The sequence below is a fragment of the Lepidochelys olivacea genome (genome assembly GCF_965140295.1).
Source record: "Lepidochelys olivacea isolate rLepOli2 genome assembly, chromosome: 7".
Taxonomy (NCBI): Eukaryota; Metazoa; Chordata; order Testudines; family Cheloniidae; genus Lepidochelys; species Lepidochelys olivacea.
Window position 1 is genome coordinate 100,604,156 of NC_140417.1, and position 26,522 is coordinate 100,630,677.

Consider the following 26,522-nt stretch of genomic DNA (forward strand, 5'->3'; position numbering starts at 1 on the left):
TTTATCCTGCAATTACCCGAAAAGGTGAGGAAGCATTAGGCACAGGGTACATTGAGAGACATATCCAAGGTCAAACAGGAAATCTATGGCTAAGCCAGGAATTAAACCAAGGATTCCTGAGCCCCAGTCTAGCGCTCTATCCACTAGACCATCCTTCACCATTACAAATCCAATTCAGTCAGCCTCGCCCCCACCAAAATATATTCTGAATTTAAAAACATTTCAAAAACTTAATTATTCATTATAATCAATACTCACATACAAATAAAATAAACTGCTGTCTTGTCTTCCTACAGCTGGATCTTCAACTTGAAAATTATTAATTTGTCATTACCTCACTGTATGACAACTTGCAAAAAAGCTCCATAACTGAGGCTATACCCGTGTATCTTTACATACCATTGGGGTGCTATAGCAACTGAGCAGCTTGTTTTCTCATACCAGAACCAAGCACCAGAGAACTCGAAGAATACTTGTCTTTATACCTATAGAAAAACAGTACAACAGCTTTTTATTTAAAATCCACCCCAAATCACATCCAACATGTTTTCTCTTGTAATAATTATGCAATCATGTGTTACTTCAGAAAACTGCATATAAAGTAAGTTCTATTATGATTAATTGTCCCAGTGGTTTATGGTAAAATTTTCAAAGTTCCAGCTGGTCACACAGGGTTTAGTTTAAAAGAGTGTTGCACATTATTAGATTTTCTGATAGTGTGCTCTTTTGTGATTCAGCAAACCTCTTCCTCTCCACACAACTGGCATCCTCTGTTATACACCCAAGAGGTACGCAAGTCAAAATGGAGTGCACTCAGATGAAAAAAAAAAAAAAAAATGGTATTCCCAGTCAGACATGCAGATTATAAATTCCTTATGCAGTATAAAAAAACAACACTGAGAATTACAAAAGTTGCAGTGTGAGAGCTATGCCTATGACACGTGCAAGCTGAAATAGACACTGGCAATTTCTGTATGGTTTTGCTATCCTTCCCATAACCCACAGTAGAAGACTCCCTGTAGGAACATACTCCAATGTTAGCCTAACTAAAGCCCCACTCCTGTAATCTCATGGAAGTAAAACTCCCATTAATATCCCCTTACATTTAGTCTGATAATATTGATCACTAAAGGCAAGATATCAGACAAGATGTATGCCGCATTCTGTACAGTAAGTTTTACTCTTCCAGAAGCAAGCATCACTCTTCAAGCCCTGCTGATTACATCCCTCCATACTATCTTATTTCTCACTCCCAGAACATTTACTCCAGAATTGATTTACCCAGCCCCCAAACTATGTAATCCCAATGTGAACTGGGTAAGGGGTTGTAAAACTACATTTTCTGAGAGACAGTGGAAACAAATCTTCTGCATATGTCGTCTCCATAGGAATGAGAAGGAGAAAACATAACAAGAGTTAATACTTAACAGCTGGAAGAGAGGGAGAGGTAGCAAACAGAAGCCACTTGCAAAATTAACACTTTACTTATGATAAAGTCAAGCAGCTGCAGTCCTAAAGGGCCAGCTCCAGAAAGACATGCTGGGAAAAAAAGGTTTATAGAAGACACCGCTACACTACAGAGAGTTAATAATGACAAGGCACTTACAAAGGAAAATGCTCCTAGGAATATGGGCTGGTTCTGTGTGTTGCCTATTATCCCCATGGTTCAGGAACAGAAACTAAGCTATTCCTCATCCAGTTCAAAATTCTGCATCTGGTGCACCAGTCCCCTGCCCGGCCAATAGGTTTTGGGTAAATGACCTCCCTTGTGGGAGATATCATGGTGGCAACTTTTACTTCAGTCATCTATTAGGAGATCCCCACATACATATAAACATGGCAACTAATGTGGATTCAAGTTCTCTGAAGTCTGCAAATCACACTGGGGGGGGGGGATATTTACCCCAACTGCCCCATATTCATCTTATTGCTGACCTCCAGCTCAGACTTTTCTAACCTGTCTTTCCCCTGAAAAACAATGGAGAACTACCACATTAATACACAAAACGCACTTTGCTCTACAAATGGACCATCCCACTCCTACCTACAATAAAAATTGGCTTATCTGTATGAGAGATTTTTCTGGTCCCTTGGGAAACTCATACACCAGTTAATTAACATTTTATCCAAGTACATGGGGAATGACATTCTGAGCAAGAGGACAGAACACACTAGTGTAAAACTGAAGTATAGAAATAACACTAATGGAACAATATGAGTTAGTACCCTTTTACCCTTGGGCTACTAGAGGCATAGTTTAAATTTGTTGTAGACTTCCAGTCATAGATCTTCACCTTGGCTGATAGAGCTATTTATAAAATGAACTCACCAAAGCCCCATTCTCAGGTCATATTTAGTTATACCCAGCCCATTTTAGATCCCAAAGAATGTAGGATTAGAGGGGGCTTTTGAAATCCAGGCAACCAATCAATAGCTTGCTAGTCACCACCACCTTTCTGATGCAGATTTTGCAGACAAACAAGAAAATTGTTATGGGCTAGATTATGCCTTTAGGCACAGCCCTGAGCAAGAGGTGGCATGTAAACTGTATCATCCCAGGAAGCCCTGTAGCTTAGATACAGTTCCACCTGTATGTATTAATTTACTGCTTCTGTCTTACTCTAACAGCCAACCACTACCTCCCTTCCCTCCAGGCTAGCTACACTGTGCTGGTCAATGAGTGAGGGGCAAAGCCAAGGCTCTGCCCATTCCCTGCTTCTCCTAATCCCTCTTGCTTTGAAGAGAAGACAGACCCATTTGATCCTGCCTGTCCAAATCCAAGATCCAGGTAGCTTGTATAGAGGGGTTCTTACTCCCTAAAACAGGCAAATAGGCCTTTTGCTCAGCCTAGCCCAAACTGTGGGGTGCACTCCCCCAGGGGGCATGGAGGAATGTTTGCAGGTGCAGCAGGACCCAAGCCAGTCCCCGGGGGGGCAGGGAGGGAGCACCACCCAGCCCCGCTCCGCTCCCAGCTCTGCTCTGGCTTTGCCCCCAATCGTGGCCCTAGCTCCACACCTGGCCCCACCCCCAGCCAGTCTGTGGCTCCGCACCCGGCCCTGATCCCAGACTCACCCCCAGCTGTGGCCCCTGCCTGCACCACCACCCGCCCTCCCTCTGGGAGCTGCGGCCCTGGTCTCAGTTCCAGGGGCATTGGCAGGGGTTGGGGGGTGCAACCCTTAAAAGTTCAGGGACCACTGGTCTAGCCCTTTGGAATTTGTTTGCAATTTCTCACAGGAAAAAAAAACACCCCAAAGCTTGCCAGTTCAGGACAAAAGTTACATCAGTTTTTCCAGTCATCCTACTATTTACCAGAACCGGTATCACAAAGCCATTTTCTTTTGTTTCCTGATTTGACTAAAATGCCCTCTTTACTGTCATTTTTTAAATCTGTTCTTTCACAGCCATCTTTCAGAACACTGATTTCACTCATTGCACTCAAACAACATGTACTGAAGTCACCCTGAAAAACCTCCCAATTTTCTTAAGTAACTAGATCATGTTAACTCAGTACTTACTTTATCCCTGTACTTATTACAGGGATACCTACTGAGTAATGTAAACACTGAGGTAACGTATGTAGTTAACTAAGGCAACTATAGAGTTTAAGAGGAAACACTATCAATGAGCCATTTTTTCCATCTGCTAACAGACATCACCATCAAAACACACACCCCCTGAGGTGGTGAAAAAGTTTTTACTCTTAGTACCACCACTGGTCTTGGGGATGCTAATCAAAGGATCTGAATCCCCCCTTCTCCCATTACACATACTCCCTGCTTTATTTTCCTTTTCTATTGTGTAACACAGAGACAAATACACTGCTGGAGAGGCATATTTTGAATATTATAAAGAAGTATTGTCACAATGAGGCTAATGACAATAGGATTTCAATAGTATCAAAGAGCCAACATGCAGCTGCTTTATAGCATGGCCAGATATAGCATAGAGCTTCATAATGAGAGTAGAGAGTTGTTGGGTTATGCACTTCAATTCATTTTGTATTAAAACTGTACTACAGGAGCTGTAGTTTGCATTTCACATTGCTATATAGATAGAAGGCATCGTTAACACTTAATACGTTGAAAAAGAAAAATTAACCTGACATTATGGATTTAAAATAAAAGATAATATACAGGCAGTTGTGTAGAGGTTTTTGTGGTTTAAGAACAGGAAAGTAGGTTATTCAAGCCTTTGGCAGAGAAAACACAGGAATAGAACACTCATGTTTCTTTTGACCTGTAAAAGAAACAGCAATAACTGTTTCTTGTCTGTATGTGGCACAGTCCTCATTAGATGTCTCTGTTGCTTTCTAAATACCACCTATAATCAGTTTTCCCCGTACAGCTTTGAATCAACATCCGTGCTCCTTCTGAAGCACCATATTCAATAATAAGCATAAAGGCAAACTGATTTTGTGATAGCTGCATATTGATATACCTTATCAGTGAGGATTTGTCCTCAGCACAGACCCCAGCAGTCATCCTCAGATCTTTCAATTCTTTTTTCTCCTTCTCATACTAATCGCTTCAGTTTTTCATTGTTCAGACAATGAGTCGAAGTTAAAAAGAGTGAAAATATTAGAAATGCAGCATATATATTACACTGTATACTGTGCTCTATGGAACACTGTATTATGCTTATTACAGTTCATTTGATAAACAGATGTACCCTAAGAACAATGTATTCATATATTAATGTCCCATATGGGATACATAATCAGCTTTATTAGAAGACATTATTATGGTAAATCCCTGCAAAAACATCTTGCATAACAAGAAAACAAGATCAGTTTTAAAAACCCAGCATACGTGAACAACACTGATAAAAGATAAAAGGGTTTACAAATATTATTGCTAAGTTCTTTGAGGTCATGCACACAAACTGCAGCATTATTCTACTGGGTTTCACAAAATCATAGAAATGTAGGGCTGAAAGGGACCTCAGGAGGTCATCTCATACATCCACTGTGCTGAGGCAGGACCAAATATACATAGATCATCCCTGATAGATGTTTATCTAACCTGTTCTTAAAACCCTCCAATGATGGGGATTCCACAGCCTCCCTTGGTAACATATTCCAGTACTTAGCAATCATAGTTAGAAAGGATTTCCTAATATCTAATATAAATTTTCCTTGCTACAAAGTAAGCCCATTACTTATTTGTCCTGCCTTCAGTGGACATGGAGAACGATTGATCACCTTCATCTTTATAACAGTCTTTAACATTTGAAGATTTACCAAATCTCTCCTCAGGCTTCTTTTCTCAAGACTAAACATACCCAGGTTTTGTTTTGTTTTTTTAAAAATGATTCCTCATAGGTCAGGTTTTCTAAGCTGTGTGTTGCTCTCCTCATGACTCTCTCCAGTTTGTCCACATGTTTCTTACAGTGTGGCTCCCTTAACTTCACACAGTACTCCAGAAGAGGCCTCCGCAGAGCAGAGTGGGACTATTACTTCCCATATCTTACATATGGTACTCCTGATAATATACCCCAGAATGATATTAGCCTTTTTTTGCAACTTCATTGCATTATTGGCTCATAATCAATTTGTGATCCACAACAACCCACAGATCCTCTTCTACAAAAATGGAGAATAACTGGCTAGGCAGTAGTATTACAGTTGTACATTTGATTTGTCCTTCCAAGGTGTAGTACTTTGCATTTGTCTTTACTGGATTTCATCTTGTTGAATTCAGACCAATTATCCAATTTATCAAGATCATTTTTAATTCTAAACCTGTCCTCCAAAGTGCTTGCAATCCTCTCATCTTGGTGTTATCTGTAAATTTTATAAGCACTCTCTCCATTCTATTATCCAAGACATTAAATGAAAATATTGACTGGTAGCAGACCCAGGACAGGATTCCACTTGATACACCCCCACAGTTTGATAGGAAGCCTCAGACTTGTAACTAACTGCCCTTTCGTTACAGCCTTTCCATTAAAAAATGATTCTGTAGCATCCACTTCAGGCAGAAAGCACATGGTGTCAACTCCATGCCTTTTTTAACTCTGGTAGTTGATAAGTTTTCTAGTCTTCTTTGGCTATGTTACATAATATGCAGTGCACTCTAAATATACTAGATACTAATAGTCTAGACAATGCAATTTATTGGAGAAAATTTGTTTTCCAAACACATTGTAGGTATGTTGTGGGATCAGTTAAAACAGACAAACCACTTTTCCCCAGGATGCATTCCCTCAACATTTTTTCCACTTTTTTCTTCTCCATGTCCATCCAAACATCATGGGAGTTTTGCCATTGACTTGAGTGGGACCAGAATTTCACCCTAAATGTCTCTCTAATATCCCCAACTCCTCTCTTCCCAGTTCCTTCACTGACCACATAAAGCAGACATGAACATAAAGATGTACCACAACCAATACTTTTGTAATGTGGTGTTCTCATTTCTCAGTGTATACTTATTGGTATATCTACCTCTTCAAATGATGAAGTGACTATGCAGGAAAAGATGTGTGAGGAAACTATTTTCAAAATCATCATAAATCCCACACCAGCAGTCGTCCTGGCAGCAGTGGTAGGGAGCCTGGTTTAGGGAAAGGAGGCAGCCAGGGCATCCCTATGCTCAGAATGCCAAAAAACAGTCCCTCAGGTTGTTGGCAATTAGCATAAATTAGAGCAGTTTTCAGGCTGTGATCTACATCAAATACCAGACCAACACCCAGGTTGCCCCAGGGTCAGAGCTGCCTTTGCATTTGTCCATGCTGAGCTCTCCTTACTCACACTTTAGGATCTGGAAAACTATGTTTAGAGTCTGGTGAAATGGCGGATATATCACTCACACTAAACAAATGTTTGTCTTTCCTTCACAGTATTCTCACAGGGTCAGAATCTGCCTTTCCAAACATGTACACAACTCACTTGGGCTTCAGCTGGAGTTTTGGATAGGTGTCTGAAGGCAGAATTTGGCAGACAGAAAGTTTGAATAGCAAGAATTTGTCCAGGGCAGGAATTAAGGTTGCAGCAGCTCTGTGTGTATTCATCATGGATTCTTTACACCTGTTCAAGTTTTGAAGTCTGTGGCAAAACTCCCATTTACTTCACTGGGGCCACAATTTCACTCTAGGAATTTCACACTCTTTTCAGTAAGGATAACACTATTTGAAATATGCTGGTTCTAACAGTTCTTTAGCTAAGCCTTCCTCTCTAGAGCCAAACTGAGACCTATTTAAGACAAAAAAGAGAGGACTTGAACAATCTTTATTTTATTATTTGTTATTTAGGCCTTTTAATTCTTTGTTCCAATTCCTGAACAGGTTTTTCCACAAACAAGCATTTAGCAGCAAAAAAAAAAAAAACACCTGTCACATAGCACGCAACTAACTAAAATTAACAAAAGCCTTGGGGGGGGGTGGGAGGGGGGAGAACAGAACAAAAGGATAACAAAGCTGTTCCCAACAGAACTACTATTTCAGTTTGTAATTTAGACAGGAGAAAGTCTGACCCCAAAGTATAATGATTTGTACAGTAAGCTGAGTTCACTTTTGAGTGGTAAAAGTTTTCACTAATAGGACTTGATCTTTCAAACATTTGTACATGTGAGTGTGCTCATTTATGTTAATGGGAGTACTCACATACATGGATAAGTGTTTGCAGAATCAAGGCCATCAACAAAAAAAGCGCACATTGCAGTATCGTTAACATACTCTCTAATTTTATTTTACTGAGATCTAGAATGCTTGAGAATTTTAAAACTTTAAAGTTGTATTCATAACATTTGAGAAAGGAATAATTAAAGGATAAATGAACATTCATAGCCCTAGAACACACATAGCAATGAACAGTTTTAATGGCTGATCTCCCCTATCCTGAAGCCCTTTTCATGTAAAACTCACACTTTTTTCTAACTGGAGTTATTGTGCATAAGAGCTGTTTTGGTGCAGCAAGGTTGAGGTATTAGATCACTCAAGAAGTCACATATAGCAAGCCTATAGGAAAATCCTGCCCTGTGCTTTTTCTGGTGTACAATGGGAGAATACTTAGGGAGTTTTATTCTACTTTCCCCTTTGTGAGTAAGGGTAGAGTCCTGCCAAAGTCCACTCATGCACTCTGGGAATTATGCACACTTTACAGCAAGGCTTACACCACATCTCCCCAGAGGAATGATCTCTAGTAAGAAGAGCATGTCCAGCTGTTAAGCCCATTGTCATCAGGCACAAGCACTAGCCAACAGCAGTAAGAACACACCCATTGCTCTTGCTTAAAAAAAAAAAGAGTGTCATGCTGGCTTTCTGTGAAACATTCATCCCTATACCAATAGTATGTCTCCGAAGTCCACCTCCCCATTAATTCCCCCCCCCCACACACACACACACAGATGTTTGACTTCAAGGCAGCATTTGACTCAACCTCTTATGCATGAATGTTGTTTCTGTTGTAATTAACTTGTTTATGTGTACAGTACTGTCATCTGCTGGATAGAATCAAAACAGCTTAACTATATTTCATAGACCCTGTACTGAAACCAGAAAGCGATGTTTTCATTTAGTGCAAGAGAGAATAGCTTTAGTTTTTGCAGCAGTAAGACAGGCGTTCTAGCTCTGCTACTGGTGTAGTGTGCAGCATAATCCTCACAGTGGTCACTTGGTACTCACAGATCTATTAGCTATATGCTCAAATACAGGAATCCATTAATGTTGTTATTTTTTGCATCTTTAAAGAAAGAAGTATTGCTCCCTTCATTAGTAAGGGCTTCATGCATTAAGCCACCTGTTTCTTGAATACAGCCATGTTTTCTCACCAAAAATGAATAACTGAGCAGGAAGTTTTAAAAATTGGGCAACAGTTGTTCGAGAAGAGAGCCTGAGTAGGTGACATTGCAGAATGTCATTAAGGGAGGAGATCCTTTAGGTTTTCCTGGACCTTGAAATTCTCTTATCGTATAATCCAATTATATAAATCCTGCAGTCCTAACATGATCTATATTTTGACCAAGTATCCATTAATTTCACTAGGATTTAGGAAGAACTGCAGACGGGGCCCATAAAAGAGGAACCTGGGGAAGAAGATTGGAGTTCCCAAATCCTTAGGTGAAAAGCAGATAATGAAGGGGAAATATCAGTTATTATCTAATAAACTATCAATATATTTAGAAATATAACCTTTACTGTTTCAGAGTAGCAGCCGTGTTAGTCTGTATCTGCAAAAGAAAGGAGGACTTGTGGCACCTTAGAGACGAACAAAATTTATTTGAGCATAAGCTTTTTGTGAGCTACAGCTCACTTCATCTGTTTTATTCCTAGAGCTGAGTGTGTTTGGATATTATCTGTCACTAGTAAATTTTAACATATGGATCAGTTGTGAATGAAAAGCAAATATGTTGTTGAGATCTAAAGTGACATTCATTAAGCCCACTACATGCATAATTTAAAAATAGTCAAACACAGCCACTGTGCTATGCTGCTTCAAAGAGGGAGGGGGAAGCTGACCTTGATCAAAAGCGGATCTGGAACCAGGTATTTTTTCTGTTGCTATTATGAAAGTTTTGATCCATAGATGAATGTATGCTATTTACACAGTTAAAATTATGTGCAATCTAAAAAGAGAAATAAGTCCAAAAGCTTATCAAGTATGATTCTTCCATTCTGGTCTTCTGTTAGTTTTAGGTATAAATTTATGCCTGTCATGTACATATGCTGCCCAATACAGCAGAATACGTTCTCCCTAGTCTCATCTCCCGTAGCTCTGTAAAGAAAGTTTGAGACATTTCCATGGAGGCTTACATTTTAGTCACCATGACTGCCTGTTGGTTAAAAAAAAATTAAAAGTAACCAGTAGATGGCAGGCCTGCAAAGCCTGATAAGATCATTCAAAATCATTTTAGTAAGAGACACAGAATAATATTTTCCTTCAAAATTCTTTCATTTTAAAGCCAATTGTTTTTGTATTTTAACTATCCTAGCAGGATCTGTTAGTACACATTTAGGGACAATTTAAAGAGTTATGGATGCAAAAAAACACAGTTAGTGTCTCAAACAACCCAGATCAGATTCATTCAAGCCAAAGGCTCTGTTTTTCAAAAGTGAGCAAAGCAGGACAAAAAAGTACAGATAAATTTACACTATAACAATATTCATCTTGTCTAAGACATTCATTACTACCACCATATTCTTTACAAGGTAAGAAATGTACCCGCAAGAAAACCATGTACTGTATCTAAGTTTGGCTTTCAAGAAAAATAAACTCTGCAGTTTATCTAATCCTTTGATTATTCTTCGAGAAGTTGGAATTATATACAGTATATGCAAATGTAATACACCATTGTAACATTTTATTGATTATGCGTAGCATGACTGGGTCACAGTGCTTTGTAATACAGGAAATGGTGAAGAAAATGTCCAATGTAAAAATCCATAATGTGATCTGAAATATCAATTTCTACATGGAACAAACAGAACTTAATGTTATTTGTGGACCAAATCCTGCTCATCTTCATTATGTGATTAGATCTATGAAACAGTTGTGTGAGTAAGGCAAGTAAAATTTATCCCTGTCTTTATCAGTGGAACATATGATGATGAGGGGAAAATTCTATTTAACATGTACTAATAGAGAAGGAAGCTTATAAGCACTTTTCCTTTAGGACTTTAGTGAAACATTTTAATTATAAAGCGTCCTGTGCATCTCCATGTTTATTTCCATATTTTACACTTAAAGCTGTATTTTGAGATCTCTGTAAGATAATGCATTTTGAATGGTAGTGGAATGACACTAAGAATAACAACAGCTATATTTAAATCAATGTGTATTGACTTTTATGTTTATATCAATATGAAATCATGTTGGGGGGGGGGTAAATGCCACTGCTAAGTATTTCATTTTTAAAATCACATTTTAGCCCCTTATCCTGTATTGTTCAGTGTGCCAGATAGAAATATCTTACTTTCTTACTAAGAAAGAAAGAAAAGCTTTGTAGGTAGTTTGAGAGAATTATGATGAAGGAGGCTGGGATAGATTGTGACATCAGTGGTTACATGAGGTCATTTGCATACCAGAATTCTACTAGCTGAGACACCATAATAGTTGGTCTGGGTTTTCTTACTCTGCATAAAGGTCGTACTTCATGGTTATGGCCTCACAAGCATTAAATTATAGCCCTATAATTACATATTTGAGGCATTTCAACTGTAATGACCATATTCCAGTCTGTGGTTGTGGATACAAAATAGAACAATGCAATAAAAAACACTATCATTAGATTGGAACACTTTCCTGATTATATAAATAAGCATTGCTATGAAATACTACTTTTGGCCAGCTAGCAATAAGATTTCTGCTCATCTATTCCATATATTTATTGCAACAGTTTAAGATTGCATGAACCTAAAACTTAAACATACCCTCTGTCTTCTTTTTGAAAATTTAACAACATTATTAGAGCCTTTCTATGGGGCTCTGGTCAATGCCCACAAATATCACTTATCCAGCATCCTATAGCCAAGGAAGAGTTTGGGCTCCCAGATTTACAAAATTACTATTATGCTTTTATCAAGCCACAGTTGTCAAATTGGTTCCAGCATGCTAACACCTTTTTTGCCCACACAGATAGCAATCAAATGGGTATTAATGCATCCAATTCTCCCTGCAGGTCTCCTTGGTTCCTCTTTTAGTCTGATGGAGAAAAATAAGGTGCCTGCAGTGGTGGCTGCGTGAAGGGTCTGGGCTATCCTTGCTGAGAGGTACCAATTTCATCCTCACCATCAGGCAAAACCGCCTATCTGGGGTAATCCAGACTTACAAATGGGAGGAAAAAAACTATAATTTGGAAGAGCAAGGGCATCATACGGGTTTCCCAATTAGTCAAGGAAAAGGGCTTTAATCTCTTTTCTAACACTAAAGTAACTATATGACCTGCCACCTTCAGCGGAGTGGCAATATTTACAACTAAAAACATTTGCTAATGTATCAGTTTGGTCCAGATGTCCGAGGACTGTCAGGTCCCAGAACTACTGGGAACCTTGTAAATGACTCAAATTCCCTAAACCCATGTCCATTATGCATGCTTTAGTGATAAAGAAGAACTTCACTGGTTTGGAGTTCTTTACAAAAGCATGGGAAGGGGAGTTATCACAGCTCATAAAAGAACCCAGTGGCAGGGCATATTATGGAATATTAAAAATGCTTCTGTGGGTGTCAGGCTATATCTGATACTGCAAAAGATTCTATTCAGAATTTGTTGGAAGCCACAGAGCTGTGCAAGAAGAAGGGCCTGGATCCTTGTTGGTGCTGTCATAAAGAAGAGGAGCCCTATACATATGCTGTGAGACTGTCCAACCTTCAGGCAGCTGAGAAAAGAGGCGGACACAAGTACTTGGCGTCAGCAACCAAAACTCAGCTGAAAATTATATCTTAGGTTATGTACCTATTACTCTGCCACAACTCTGCCACGTTTATTCTTGAGGGCCACAATGATCACCAAGTGTATGAGTCAACAAAAATGTAGAAGTAGGCTTATGTCCAGAATAGAGCAGTGGTATTTGGACCTGCCTGAGTTAGCAGCCAAAGAAAGAACAGCTTATCAATGTAGAGAGTAATAAGATTAATTGAGAAAAATTTGGCCCCCATTTCTTGATGCATTGGATAAAAAATGCTGAGATGGGTGAAGGAGGGAATGGTGGAAGAGGGAGGGAAAAAGCAGAAGTTAGTTGAAATGGAGGTCAGGCATTTTGAACTATTTGTTTATTGCTTAATTAATTATTATTGTTGTTTTCCCCCTGTAAAATGTTATATCTATGTAATATTGTCAGATTTTGTATTGTCTGGTCTTGCAGCTCTGACAAGTTGTAAAGTTGTGTAATTACATAATCCTGTGAAATGTGCAGTACTTGGTAACCTATACAAGTTATCAATCATTTACCTTTTGTAGATTTGTTTCTTTATGAAAATTAATAAAAACTTAATCACAAAAAACATAGGCATGGATTGTATTATTTTAAAAAACCTAAAAGTTGACAGTATACACTCTGGGTAATCCTCACTTTGTTTTTCTTGATGGCAATCACTTTAATATTAACTAAATCTTTACATTATTACATGATGTTGTCAGGCCACAAGAGCTGATTCCACAACCCTAGTAGCCAGCCTTGCTCACATGAGTAGTCCCTATTAACTTCAATGGGACTACTTGCTGGGCAAGTGCTACTTTGTGTGATTAAGGATTTCACAATCAGGCTAAAATCACAAAAGCACCATGTTCCATTTTAAAATTACACTATTCTTAGCCTGGGAAGGAAAGGGATGATTCTTCCCTTGAACAACCCTTGAGCGCCCCACCAGACACAATCATACAGCAAGGAGGCAAGGCCATTAGCTTATGGGACAGGAAGACTGCACAGTCTTAAGGAATGGTGCAGCTTGCACATCTGCCATGCACTGGGGAGCTCAGGAAGGAATTACACTTCCCTAATCTCCCTGCATGATATATGGCTCCATACTGCCCTTTATTGCCAAGATATGTCCAAGAGACTCAATTTATCCTTAAGGTAAACTGCAACCTCTCTTTCCCCCCTCTACGTGCCAGCTTCTCATCTCAGTTACACAGGTACAAATCAGAGTAATATCACTGAAGTAATAATTTATTATATATATTTCCCAAAGTGTATAGTCATCCCTGTCCATACAACAGGTTACAGTCCTATAAAGAGTTTGCATTATAAGAGCTAGTTGTGACATCTAGCCCATAAGGAATACTGGGGAGCTGCACTGGAAGCATTTCCCTTCTCCCCACCAAGAGGTAGGATGCCTCTAAGAACACCTCAGCGACATTTAGGGGAGAGCATTTGGCAAGTATGCATGCATCTGTGCATGCAAGAGGCAGAGTCATGGCTCCACCTACCCCATGGTGCTCCTAGCAAGAGAATTGCATGGGTGAGGTTGGAAAAAGCATCCCAGTAGCATTCCCTGCATTTCTCCATATGCAAGGACTGCAATGCAGGCTAGCCCTTACATGGGTAACAAGAGAGTTGGGCACAAATGGGCTGGAGAGGAAGTTGCTTATACCCCCTAGCCCGCTCCCCACTGCAGAGCCACATAAGGAGTATTTACAACCTATCCCTAGATAACTTATCCTTGGGTCTTGCAAACTTGTTTTTCTTGTCCCACATCCAGTCACCTATGCCTCAGTTTCTTTTCACTCTCAAATAGTTGGGTGCTCCCTTGAGTTGGTGGTTTGGCTCTCTAGGCAAAGCAAAAGGCTTCTTCTTCCTGGCAAAAGAAGATATCCCAAACTAATCAGAGACAACCCTTAATCAGCCTATTCTGGATTCAATATTCCTTTCCCCCTCAACACAGGTGTTGCCAGTTCTCTCATGGCACCATGTAGAGGTAAGTCCTGCGGGTGCCTGCCCTACCTCTGCTACAAGCCTCTAAACTGTGAGCAGCATTCTACCCTAAATTGCTTTGTTGTTTGTCAGGGCCACTTCCTGTGGTACCCAAGCCCATGGTCTATCAGGCCTTCACCTTTGGCTCCCATAGTTCGAAAACCCTTCTCCAAGGTCCTTCTGTAACCCACCTTCTAGGCCTCCTCCCTAGGCTGCTTCTTCACCAGCTCCCTTTCAGCAGGGAGATACCAATAGACAGTACCCCATTGCTGCAGTGCCTTTCAAAAGTGTTACTCCCAACCCTCCTGGCTGCAAGCTACTCCTTATACTGCTCACAGTCACCTGATTTCTGTCACCAGGCATAGGTCAGAATTAGTGTTTGAACCCCTTAAAAAGACAGGTTGTCAAGGTTCCTCCCCCACTCTGAACGCTAGATGTGGGGACCTGCATGAAAACCTCCTAAGCTTATCTTTACCAGCTTAGGTCAAAAAGTTCCCCAAGGTACAAAATATTCCACCCTTTGTCCTTGGATTGGCCGCTACCACCACCAAACAAATACTGGTTACTGGGGAAAAGCTGTTTGGAAACATCTTTCCCCCCAAATACTTCTCAAAACCTTGCACCCCACTTCCTGGACAAGGTTTGGTAAAAAGCCTCACCAATTTGCCTAGGTGACTACAGACCCAGACCCTTGGATCTGAGAACAATGAAAAAGCATTCAGTTTTCTTACAAGAAGACTTTTAATAGAAATAGGAGTAAATAGAAGTAAAGAAATCCCCTCTGTAAAATCAGAATAGTAGATACCTTACAGGGTAATTAGATTCAAAACATAGAGAATCCCTCTAGGCAAAAACTTAAGTTACAAAAAAGATACACAGACAAAAATAGTTATTCTATTCAGCACAATCCTTTTCTCAGCCATTTAAAGAAATCATAATCTAACACGTACCTAGCTAGATTACTTACTAAAAGTTCTAAGACTCCATTCCTGGTCTATCCCCAGCAAAGGCAGCATAAAGACAGACACATAGACCCTTTGTTTCTCTCCCTCCTCCCAGCTTTTGAAAGTATCTTGTCTCCTCATTGGTCATTTTGGTCAGGTGCCAGGGAGGTTACCTTTAGCTTCTTAACCCTTTACAGGTGAGAGGAGTTTCATCTGGCCAGGAGGGATTTTAAAGGGGTTTACCCTTCCCTTTATATTTATGACACAGGTCATCCAGCATTAGCACTTTTCATCTGTAGGGTTCAATGTGTTTTACAAAATTGGGTAGGGATTTTTTTCAGGTAGAGAAACAAATGCAGAGATGTAAAACATAGAGCTAGTTAGTGGCAGAGACAAGCAGTCCTGGCTCCCTGCCCTGTGATTTGTGCCTAAATGAAAACTGCCAAAAAAAAAGCAAAGCAAAGCAAAAACACAGAAACCTTCAGGTGATAAATATTACCCACTTCACATAGCCACACTTTCAAATAAAATCACCATCTCGCCTGGTCTGGGACGTCAGTTGCCAAAGCTCAACCAATCAGAACCAAAACTTACAGCAAGCAAGAAAAGTTGATCATAAGCATTTAGACCGAGCCCCAGAGTATATCAAAAAACAAAACTAGCTACTAATCAAGGCCAAATTCCAAAATCTGGTCTCACACAGCAGCTATTGCAATTGCTGGCTACTGCTAAGCCATTTCCTAATCTGCTTAGAGATAGTTAGCAAAGTGCTCTCCTTTCTGTGCTCACAGACCAAAAGCCACACTTAACTTCAGTGTTAACCCAACTGAAAATAGTTTGGCTCAGCACTTCAGAAGATGCAAGGAGCTTGCAAACACAGCCTGCTGCTTCTTTTCTCTGCATGAGGAGATGGATAGTGATGGTGAGACTTGCCCATGTGTACTTTTTAATATGAAGCTGTCAGCACAATGACTCAGCAACCATGAATAACCAGTCATATGTGGCAGAAAAACAGCTTTAAAACAACTTGTGCATTAGTTGTTCTAATCCATACAGAAGAAATTAAGACACAAAACCCTTTAGATGCTGGTTATATATTGCCAGGATTTTTTATCCAGGTTTTCTAGTTCCCTCCCTTTTTGCTAATACTCTGTGCATTATCACGTAGAGATATTAAGTCCCAATTCCTTAACCCAGTGGCCATGGAGCTTGTAAACAATGACAACAGTCAAGTTTTCCTAATCCAAAACATAAACCTTGAAGCTACACAGAACAACAGATGCCAAACCTTCCTGTGGACTGCAGCTAATTTGTGTGTTAATCTGTGCTGCTTGTGGTCAAAAAATGTCCTTATATTTAAAACCAACCAGGGCTCCCAGCATAGCCCCAGGACAATGCCTCTCTTTCCTCCTCTTGTGTATCACATCCTCCTTTAAGTCTCTTCATTCAGTCTCACCACTGTTAGTATGAGAACCTTCTCTGCACCTTCCGCCATTTGAACAGGTGCTTCTCTGTTTCATGCCAAGAAGTATCTGGCATTAAAAAAATACTAGCAAGTATGCCATTTATTAGCACCCAAAATGTCCTGTAGCTGGGACATAGTCTGTATTTAGATGGAAGACCATGATTATATTTATTTTTGGTGTAAATATTTTCTGAAACTTTTATTAAAATGTCTCAGCCTTGAAGTTGGTGAGGAGTTGCTTTCCCTGTAGATGCTATTTTTCATTCATCCATTCAAAGAAAAGTATTTTTCCAAGAGACATGCAAAACTTTTTACAACTCAGTTAAAAAAATACAGCACTATAGGTGATTTTTGAAAACTTGTTTTGCACATGCAGAGTAACAGCTTTAATAAGTACAATTGGCCAAATCTTGAGAAGTGTTTAACACCTGCAACTTTCATTGTTTTCTATGGAAGTTTCACATGGTCATCTCCCTTAGGCATGCGGTCCACTGGGTATTATGGATTATCCATGCTATGGATTTATGTGGGATTCTGAGGGTGTACAAAGGTAGCATAATGCTCACATTTGCATTCTTGCAATTCCAAGATTACCAGTTCCCTGGTCTCCCTGGCAGCAGGCATGGTGTAAGTCTAGTCTAGTCTAGGCAGTTCCTTCTTTACTGGATAATCACCCTTGCGCTGGAGTGAATCATAGAATAGAATCATAGAATATCAGGGTTGGAAGGGACCTTGGGAGGTCATCTAGTCCAACCCCCTGCTCAAAGCAGGGCCAATCCCAAATTTTTGCCCCAGATCCCTAAATATTGATCTTCCCAGAGCCAAATACACCAGCTCTGTAGCCAGATTCTTCTGTTGGTGCAGTGTAAAGTAACCACACCAGAAAGTCTGGCCCATTTGCTGACTAAACAAATATACATATATAGTCCAGTCTGAGGTCAGAGAAGGTATGTCTACACTGCAATTAAAAACCCACAACTGGTCCAAGTCAGCTGGCATCAGGCCAGCTGCAGGTTTTTAATTGTAAACATACCGTCAGATTTTTCCATATGGGGATTTCAGGGTCTAGCACAATCACAGAGTGCTTCACTAGCCCATTGTCAGTGTATGGCTGTTGCCTCACATTCCACCTTTCCGTACAATCATGCACACATAAACCCCACATTTTACATTTCAAACCAAAGTCTCCACAGCTGGGTGTCATTTATCTTGCAAAGGAGATGTTCTCATTTTGAGGCTCCTTCCCTTCAGATCAGTCTGTTCCCAGAGTCTCAAGCCTTCCCCTCAGGCTTCCCAAACCTTTCCACAAAGTCAGTAGATATTCTTGCCTGTATCCAACTGCACGCAACAGTTCCTCAAGCTCCACCCCAGCTAGGGGAGCTCTCCACTGTTTCACTCAAATGGCCCCAGGCCCACTCACTGATTCCCAGCCATACCCTCTTAGGCTCTTTGGCCTGCCCTTATCTGGAGAGACCTGATGGTTGCAGTCCTCTTGGCTCTCAAGCAGGTCATTCACAGATTAAGCAACAGCACCTGCCTTTTACTTTTTGCTTTGCACTCAGCCTGGTCACATGATCATACTGGAATACTGAGCTCACACTTCAAGAAAGATGTTGAAAAATTGAAAAGAATTCAGAGAAGAGCCCTGAGACTGATTAAAGGCTTGGAAAACATGCCTTATAGGGAAAGACTCAAGAAGTGCAATCTCTTAATCCTAACAAAGAGAAAATTAAGGCATGACTTGATGATGAACTATCTACATGAGGAACAGAAATTTGATATTAGAGGGCTCTTCAATCTAGTAAACAAAGGTGTAACAAGACCCAATGACTAGGAGTTGAAGCTATAAAATTTAGACTAGAAATAAGGTGCAAATTTTAAACAGTGAGGTTAATTAACCATTGGAAGTATTTATCAAAGGCTGTTGTGGATTCTCCCTCACCGTCAAGTTAAAATGTATCTGCATTTTTAAAAATACATATGCATGTATTTATACACTAGTAAAAAGAGTGATAATCACTAATAAAAGAATGGTATTTCCTATCATTATAAAATATAACTTCTCTAAGCTCTGCCCTGGTTTCTTTCATATACATAGAATCATAGAATCATAGAATATCAGGGTTGGAAGGGACCTCAGGAGGTCATCTAGTCCAACCCCCTGCTCAAAAGCAGGACCAATCCCCAATTAAATCATCACAAGTTTTTCCTAATATCCAACCTAAACCTCCCCCACTGCAACTTGAGACCATTACTCCTTGTCCTGTCCTCTTCTACCACTGAGAATAGTCTAGAACCATCCTCTCTGGAACCACCTCTCAGGTAGTTGAAAGCAGCTATCAAATCCCCCCTCATTCTTCTCTTCTGCAGACTAAACAATCCCAGTTCCCTCAGCCTCTCCTCATAACTCATGAGTTCCAGACCCCTAATCATTTTTGTTGCCCTTCGCTGGACTCTCTCCAATTTATCCACATCCTTCTTGTAGTGTGGGGCCCAAAACTGGACACAGTACTCCAGATGAGGCCTCACCAATGTCGAATAGAGGGGGACAATCACGTCCCTCGATCTGCTCGCTATGCCCCTACTTATACATCCCAAAATGCCATTGGCCTTCTTGGCAACAAGGGCACACTGCTGACTCATATCCAGCTTCTCGTCCACTGTCACCCCTAGGTCCTTTTCCGCAGAACTGCTGCCTAGCCATTCGGTCCCTAGTCTGTAGCTGTGCATTGGGTTCTTCCGTCCTAAGTGCAGGACCCTGCACTTATCCTTATTGAACCTCATCAGATTTCTTTTGGCCCAATCCTCCAATTTGTCTAGGTCCCTCTGTATCCTATCCCTGCCCTCCAGCGTATTTACCACTCCTCCCAGTTTAGTATCATCCGCAAATTTGCTGAGAGTGCAATCCACACCATCCTCCAGATCATTTATGAAGATATTGAACAAAACCGGCCCCAGGACCGACCCTTGGGGCACTCCACTTGATACCGGCTGCCAACTAGACATGGAGTCATTGATCACTGCCCGTTGAGCCCGACAATCTAGCCAACTTTCTACCCACCTTATAGTGCATTCATCCAGCCTGTACTTCTTTAACTTGCTGACAAGAATACTGTGGGAGACCGTGTCAAAAGCTTTGCTAAAGTCAAGAAACAATACATCCACTGCTTTCCCTTCATCCACAGAACCAGTAATCTCATCATAGAAGGCGATTAGATTAGTCAGGCATGACCTTCCCTTGGTGAATCCATGCTGACTGTTCCTGATCACTTTCCTCTCATGTAAGTGCTTTAGGATTGATTCTTTGAGGACCTGCTCCATGATTTTTCCAGGGACTGAAGTGAGGCTGACTGGCCTGTAGTTCCCAGGATCTTCCTTCTTCCCTTTTTTAAAGATTGGCACTACATTAGCCTTTTTCCAGTCATCTGGGACTTCCCCCGTTCGCCACGAGTTTTCAAAGATAATGGCCAATGGCTCTGCAATCACAGCCGCCAGTTCCTTTAGCACTCTCGGATGCAACTCGACCGGCCCCATGGACTTGTGCATGTCCAGCTTTTCTAAATAGTCCCTAACCACCTCTTTCTCCACAGAGGGCTGGCCATCTATTCCCCATGTTGTGATGCCCAGCGCAGCAGTCTGGGAGCTGGCCTTGTTAGTGAAGACCGAGGCAAAAAAAGCATTGAGTACATTAGCTTTTTCCACATCCTCTGTCACTAGGTTGCCTCCCTCATTCATTAAGGGGCCCACACTTTCCTTGGCTTTCTTCTTGTTGCCAACATACCTGAAGAAACCTTTCTTGTTACTCTTAACATCTCTCGCTAGCTGCAGCTCCAGGTGCGATTTGGCCCTCCTGATTTCATTCCTACATGCCCAAGCAATATTTTTATACTCTTCCCTGGTCATATGTCCAACCTTCCACTTCTTGTAATAAAGGGAGACATAGGGAGACAATTACAAAACCTCAAGGATGATTATTCCTCCCAGCATCCCACAACCAGCACCTGGGGATGGCTTAGAATCATAGAATCATAGAATATCAGGGTTGGAAGGGACCTCAGGAGGTCATCTAGTCCAACCCCCTGCTCAAAAGCAGGACCAATCCCCAATTAAATCATCCCAGCCAGGGCTTTGTCAAGCCTGACCTTAAAAACTTCTAAGGAAGGAGATTCTACCACCTCCCTAGGTAACGCATTCCAGTGTTTCACCACCCTCCTAGTGAAAAAGTTTTTTCCTAATATCCAACCTAAACCTCCCGCACTGTAACTTGAGACCATTACTCCTTGTCCTGTTCTCTTCTACCACTGAGAATACTCTAGAAACATCCTCTCTGGAACCACCTCTCAGGTGGTTGAAGGCTTCTCCTGCTGTGCTTTAATTATAAGAAAGTGAATGTCAATAAAGTTTGTTAGAGAAGTAGAGCATATAATGGGTAAAAGCCCCTCCAATCTCAAAGCAGCAGAGGAAGGGTGTGCTGAAACCATGGAAGAAATGAGGGTTGCATGAAGAGTTTCTACACCTAAATAATATTGCTTCCTTGGAATTAATGGCAAGAGAATAAACTGAAACAGGAATTTAAGAAGAATCTGAGGTTAGGAGTCTAGACCCATTGAACACTTGTAGATTTAATTACAGGGTAAATTGTGTTCTGAAACAGAATATTTAGAATAGAGGGAAGGTTCATATTTTTAAAATTACATATTATTCCCTCACAATAATATTTGTAAGTTACATAGATGGAGGCAGGATGTAAATTGTAACAGGTTTGTGTTTATATTATAAAGACTGAATAAAAGAACTATTAATAAATTCTAACCAATTTCCTCCTTTTTTTGTACATTAGGAGTTTGAAACAAATTGCATAGCAATGTATTCTGTTCTTGAATAATGTCAGGTCAACTTTACAGGTGCAATTTACAACTAAATTGCCCAGGAGTTTTACAGAGGAGTATGAAACAATAGCACAATCAGGAAATTTATCAACTGGAAATTTTCATTTTCCAAAAACATTTTTGATATTGTATAGAGCAATTCTATTTTAATGTATAGAGAAATAGAATTAATACCCACATAAAATTAATGCCTGCAGATGTTTCTGTTGAAAGTGGGAGAAGAAAGTACTGAATGCCTCTAGCAGCAAGAGTGAGAGACGTTCTGCAAATAAATTATTGTAATCATTTTTGAAACTTTCTTTTTTTAAGCTCCATGATGGCCAGCTCTGGTGCTGCTTTGATATCCTAGAAACAGAACAGGGCATGATTTTGTAAAATATATTTTGTTCTTTATTTCACAGTGTAAAATTATTACTATAAAAGAAGATCTTTTCTAAACCAGGGCATAAAATTAGAGGTGGGGCTTGAAGTGGGTCTGCAAATTTATCTTAATTGTGAGCTCAACTGTGAGAAAGTTTTATATAGCGTCACAATAACATATAAGAATAAATGTTGATGGGGAAAAGATGCAAAAGAAGCTGAAAGACTGAATTAGTACAAACAAAAAGGCCTACTGAAATAATTCAAGGACTGTGTTAAGATCATGCCTGGTAAACAGGGAAAGTATGGGACTGAAGATCAATGGACCAACACTGGTGATGCCTATGTCCTGTTTATATGTGGGATCAGTTGCTTTGCTTAAAGTGAAAAAAGATCCTTCAAGCATTTCATTTTTCTCACATCCTACTTCGCTGGCTGGCTTGCTTACACCCAGCAAATATTCATTCCTCAAACTGGAGGTGTGTCAGTTTTCTTAATGTATGGTGTAGACAAAATATCCTTTGAACAAAAGTGCATATCTAACCTGTTCTAGTAGTAAAACTTAAGGTGAGGGGTGTCATTTGCATTTATTATGTTCCAAGAGTGAAACCTGTATGTACTTACTATTTCAAGTTAATCAGAATCCAGTACTTATGGTGGCTTTTACAGTTAGAACTATTTTAATCCAATATGTCTAATGCATAACAGAAACTGTCACTCTCTGCCTTTAGAACTGAATATTAAAAAAAATTAAATATCCAATTCAAGTAGTTAATTGATTATGCTTACTAGCAGTAATCATGCCAACAGTATTCTAGTAGATGCCTTGCCAAGTGGATATAGACATGGAAGGTTGTCTGGGGAATGGATACTGCTATACAGCAGATTCTTTTAGACACGATTGTATTCAATATTGCCTGTGGAATGCTCCCTCAGTAACCAAATAATGCCACTGAAAATTGTACATTTAATGGTCCCCATCAATTGGATTTTTCAACAATATTTTCCATGGAGCATCCTGTTATACAAGAGCCAATGCCAGTGAACATCTTCCATATCCATGGCTGGAGCATCAAGTTTGTAAGGTCTGGTCACACCCTTTTAACTCTCCAGAAGTTTTCAGCACTTTAGCTCTTGTACTTTTGTGTTAAATGCCCTTACTACTCTGTTTAGCACAATGGAGCCCACTAGCATTCCACCTACGGAATGGAATAATCTATAAGATTCCATGACAGTCCCATCATTCATAACTATTGTTGTAGTGACATGCAGTGTACAAGTTCTGAAGTATCTAACTGCTCAGAATCTTTTCTAGTTTTTCTTTTCATATGCCAACAGACAGGAACATTACTCCCAGGCCTATCATGTCATTGTCTGGAAGCTTGTTATTAGTTGGGAACCTGAAACAATGTGCCAGAATCTCTTCTATCTCACAGGGACAGGCATATGCAGAAGTCCTTTTGTATGTCTGTGTGAAAGTTGCTGCTTGATGGAAGCACTGCTGAGTGGTTAGGGAGTCAGTTCCTTCTTAACGAGGAGGAGGATTGAAAGGGGAGCCAGGGTCCTCACAATCCACAGGCTCCAGCCCATGCACCTGTGAGGATCACCAAAGGTCAGGCACCCAAGAGCGCTCTAAGGCTGCCCACCCTGGAGCACTTCCTACCCCCATCTCTTTGGTCCAAGCTTTGCAGTCCACAGCAAAAGGTAAATAAGAAAAGGTACAAACTGCACCTTTAACATGTGTGGGCTCAGCAGGTAGGCTTCTCATTCCCCAGAGAAGCTGCTGCAGTGTGCCTTCTCCGGAGCTCCCAGAGCAGGTTCTTCTCCCTGTCTTTTTAGCCCCCTTCTGAGCTTTCTGGCTTCTTTTTAAGTTTCACCTCCATTTGGAGCATGATCTTCATGTGCAGTTGGGCAAGATCATCTTTAACCCCTTCAGTCCCAGTGCTGGGTTTATATACTTCATCACACCAAGAAAATATATAATGTAGCTGATCAGTCAAACATTCACAATATCTTATTTTATAATTTCTTATTCTTCATATTTTACATACACCAAAAAAGTTAACTCTAAATGTTGGCTAAAAGCTGAAAATTACATACTAAATTCAGATGTGATTTAAAGAATACTTATTTTATATCTATTATACATTCTGTGTATTGGAAATAAAATATACACTATTAACACTTTTATTAGTCCATAATCATGTAAATATGTTCTGATTATAATGGTTTTTATTTAAAAATGCTTTTTTCACATTATGGGATCCTCTACTAGTAATTAAATTCTATGAGCTCACTGTTATTTTTTATAAAACCATACACATTTTCCTTCATCATCCCAACAGTCTCCATCAGCTGGTGATAAGACTTTCCCCCTAGCAAACAAGCCTAGAGGCAACATTTACTATAGCTCCCATTTTTGTTTTAATTTTTGATACAGAAAGAGAACAAATTTTATTTTCTGTGTGCCTGACAGGACTCTGACTGTTGGTGAAGTTTTTGTGATTTTGGTTTGCTCTGTCCCTGATGAATGCTGCTGCCATATTTTAACTTGAACTCTTGGTCACCTGGTACATGACCTCTCACCTCATGACCTCATTTCCAATAGGTCTTTAAACTAGGGGATTCAAGACTGTGGCACAAAGACAGTTACTTAAGAAAGTGGGCCACTGTTTCAGTCAATGTCCTCTTACATCCCTGACACTTTTCACTAAAATATTTAACCTTCAACACTAGAGGAGATGACGTTACTTTTTTTTAAGGTTTTGAGATTATGACCTTTTCTATCATGGTGCTTTACTCACTTTCTATTCTGCAGAAAAAGAAGAGCTGTAAAATATTTCACCAAATAAAGAAAATAATTTCATGATTAACTAAAAACAAAGAATTGTATGCAGTTTTTTTAATCATTAATTATGATTCAGTAGTAGTCTGGTTTTTTAACCAAGTATCCTTACAAATCTATTGCAAGTCCTGTATAAAGGACTGTTCAATAAGATCAGAAATGCATTTTATAAAATCATTTAAAAATAGGCACTATAATTAAACCTTTATCATTATAAATTAATCCCAATAATGTATTAGTTGTAAACAAACACTTATTCTATATACTTCTAGTCACAAATTGATATGAGTTAATATAGAATATGCAGAATGACTAGTGTACGATGGTTCATTTAATTATAAATGCTTATTTTTCACAGAAAATGCAAGACCCTTTATCCTAGATTTCAAACTCCCACATAACAGATGGAATTTGAAAATTTAAAGTATTAACAATATATTTCACATATGCTGAAACATGTTTGCCACATGCCCACTAGTAAAAGAGCAGCAAATATGTGCTGTCATGAGGAAAACCCTGATTTGGAGTGGACAAGATGCTCCAGGCTGATGGAAGAGTGAAACTGCAAAGGTAACATGCTGATACCGTGGGGAAACTTACCTCCTCACTTCTATAGCATCCCTGCAGAGCTGAAATGTGGAGTGTCACTGCCTCAGCACTGCAAGACGCACTGCGAGCTAGAGCTAAGATTAAAGAATGAAGAATGGAAACTGCTGATAGAGGGCGAGGTGCACTAAACAATGAGCAAATAATAAATGGACGGGGAACATCAATGTGTTCCTTTAGACCCATTCTCATAATGGACGGGGAACATCAATGTGTTCCTTTAGACCCATTCTCATATCTTAACTGACTACCTTTAGAAAGAAGTCCCAAAGCAAGATAATTTAACTTCTGAATGGGAGAGGCCAGGAGGATATATACAGTACCAGTTGATTTTTAAAAATAAAGGAGACAATTTTATCCTGCATGCAACTCTTCTGACTTCAACAACGCTACAGATTAATTCGGCCCAAAGAATTTAGAAATTATGATACTGATATTCTTTCTTAGCATCTAGGACAATTCAGACATCTGCCTGTACGTTATCATTCTGGTGTGTTTAAAAGCCTTGAGTACAACCAGAAATTCTTTTCTGAGCAACATGAGTGTGTGAAAAATAAAGGGTTTGCATTTAAAATTTAAAAAATGTATTTGCAATTCTACAGACAGCATAAAAATATTTGCACAATTAATTTTAAAACGTGTTGAAAGGCTTTTTCATGGTCAGCAACTAAATGCAACATTGTGTGTTACAGTTCAAAAGTGAAAGTGTGAGGGAGAACTCACTCCATCGAACCTCTGGGCAAAGGAATACAGAATAGTTTGCAGGAGCATTGAATACAATCTCTTGAGAATGATTTGCTATGCTGGGTCTGATGTATTCCTGTAAGTCAGTCAAAAAATCTTCTATTTATTTATTTTAATATAAATATCCCAAGCTCTAGCTGCTTGTACAAAACATTAAAATATATAACATTACAAATTGATATCAGAGTTCGAGCCGATTGAAGTTTTCCAAGGAAACTTTTTCTGTCAAAATCAAAATGGTTTATGAAAACATATTGTTGAACATTTTGTCAAGAAGATTTCTCAAGTCCAGGCTTTCATTTTTGCTCGGAATGAGAGAGTCAGAG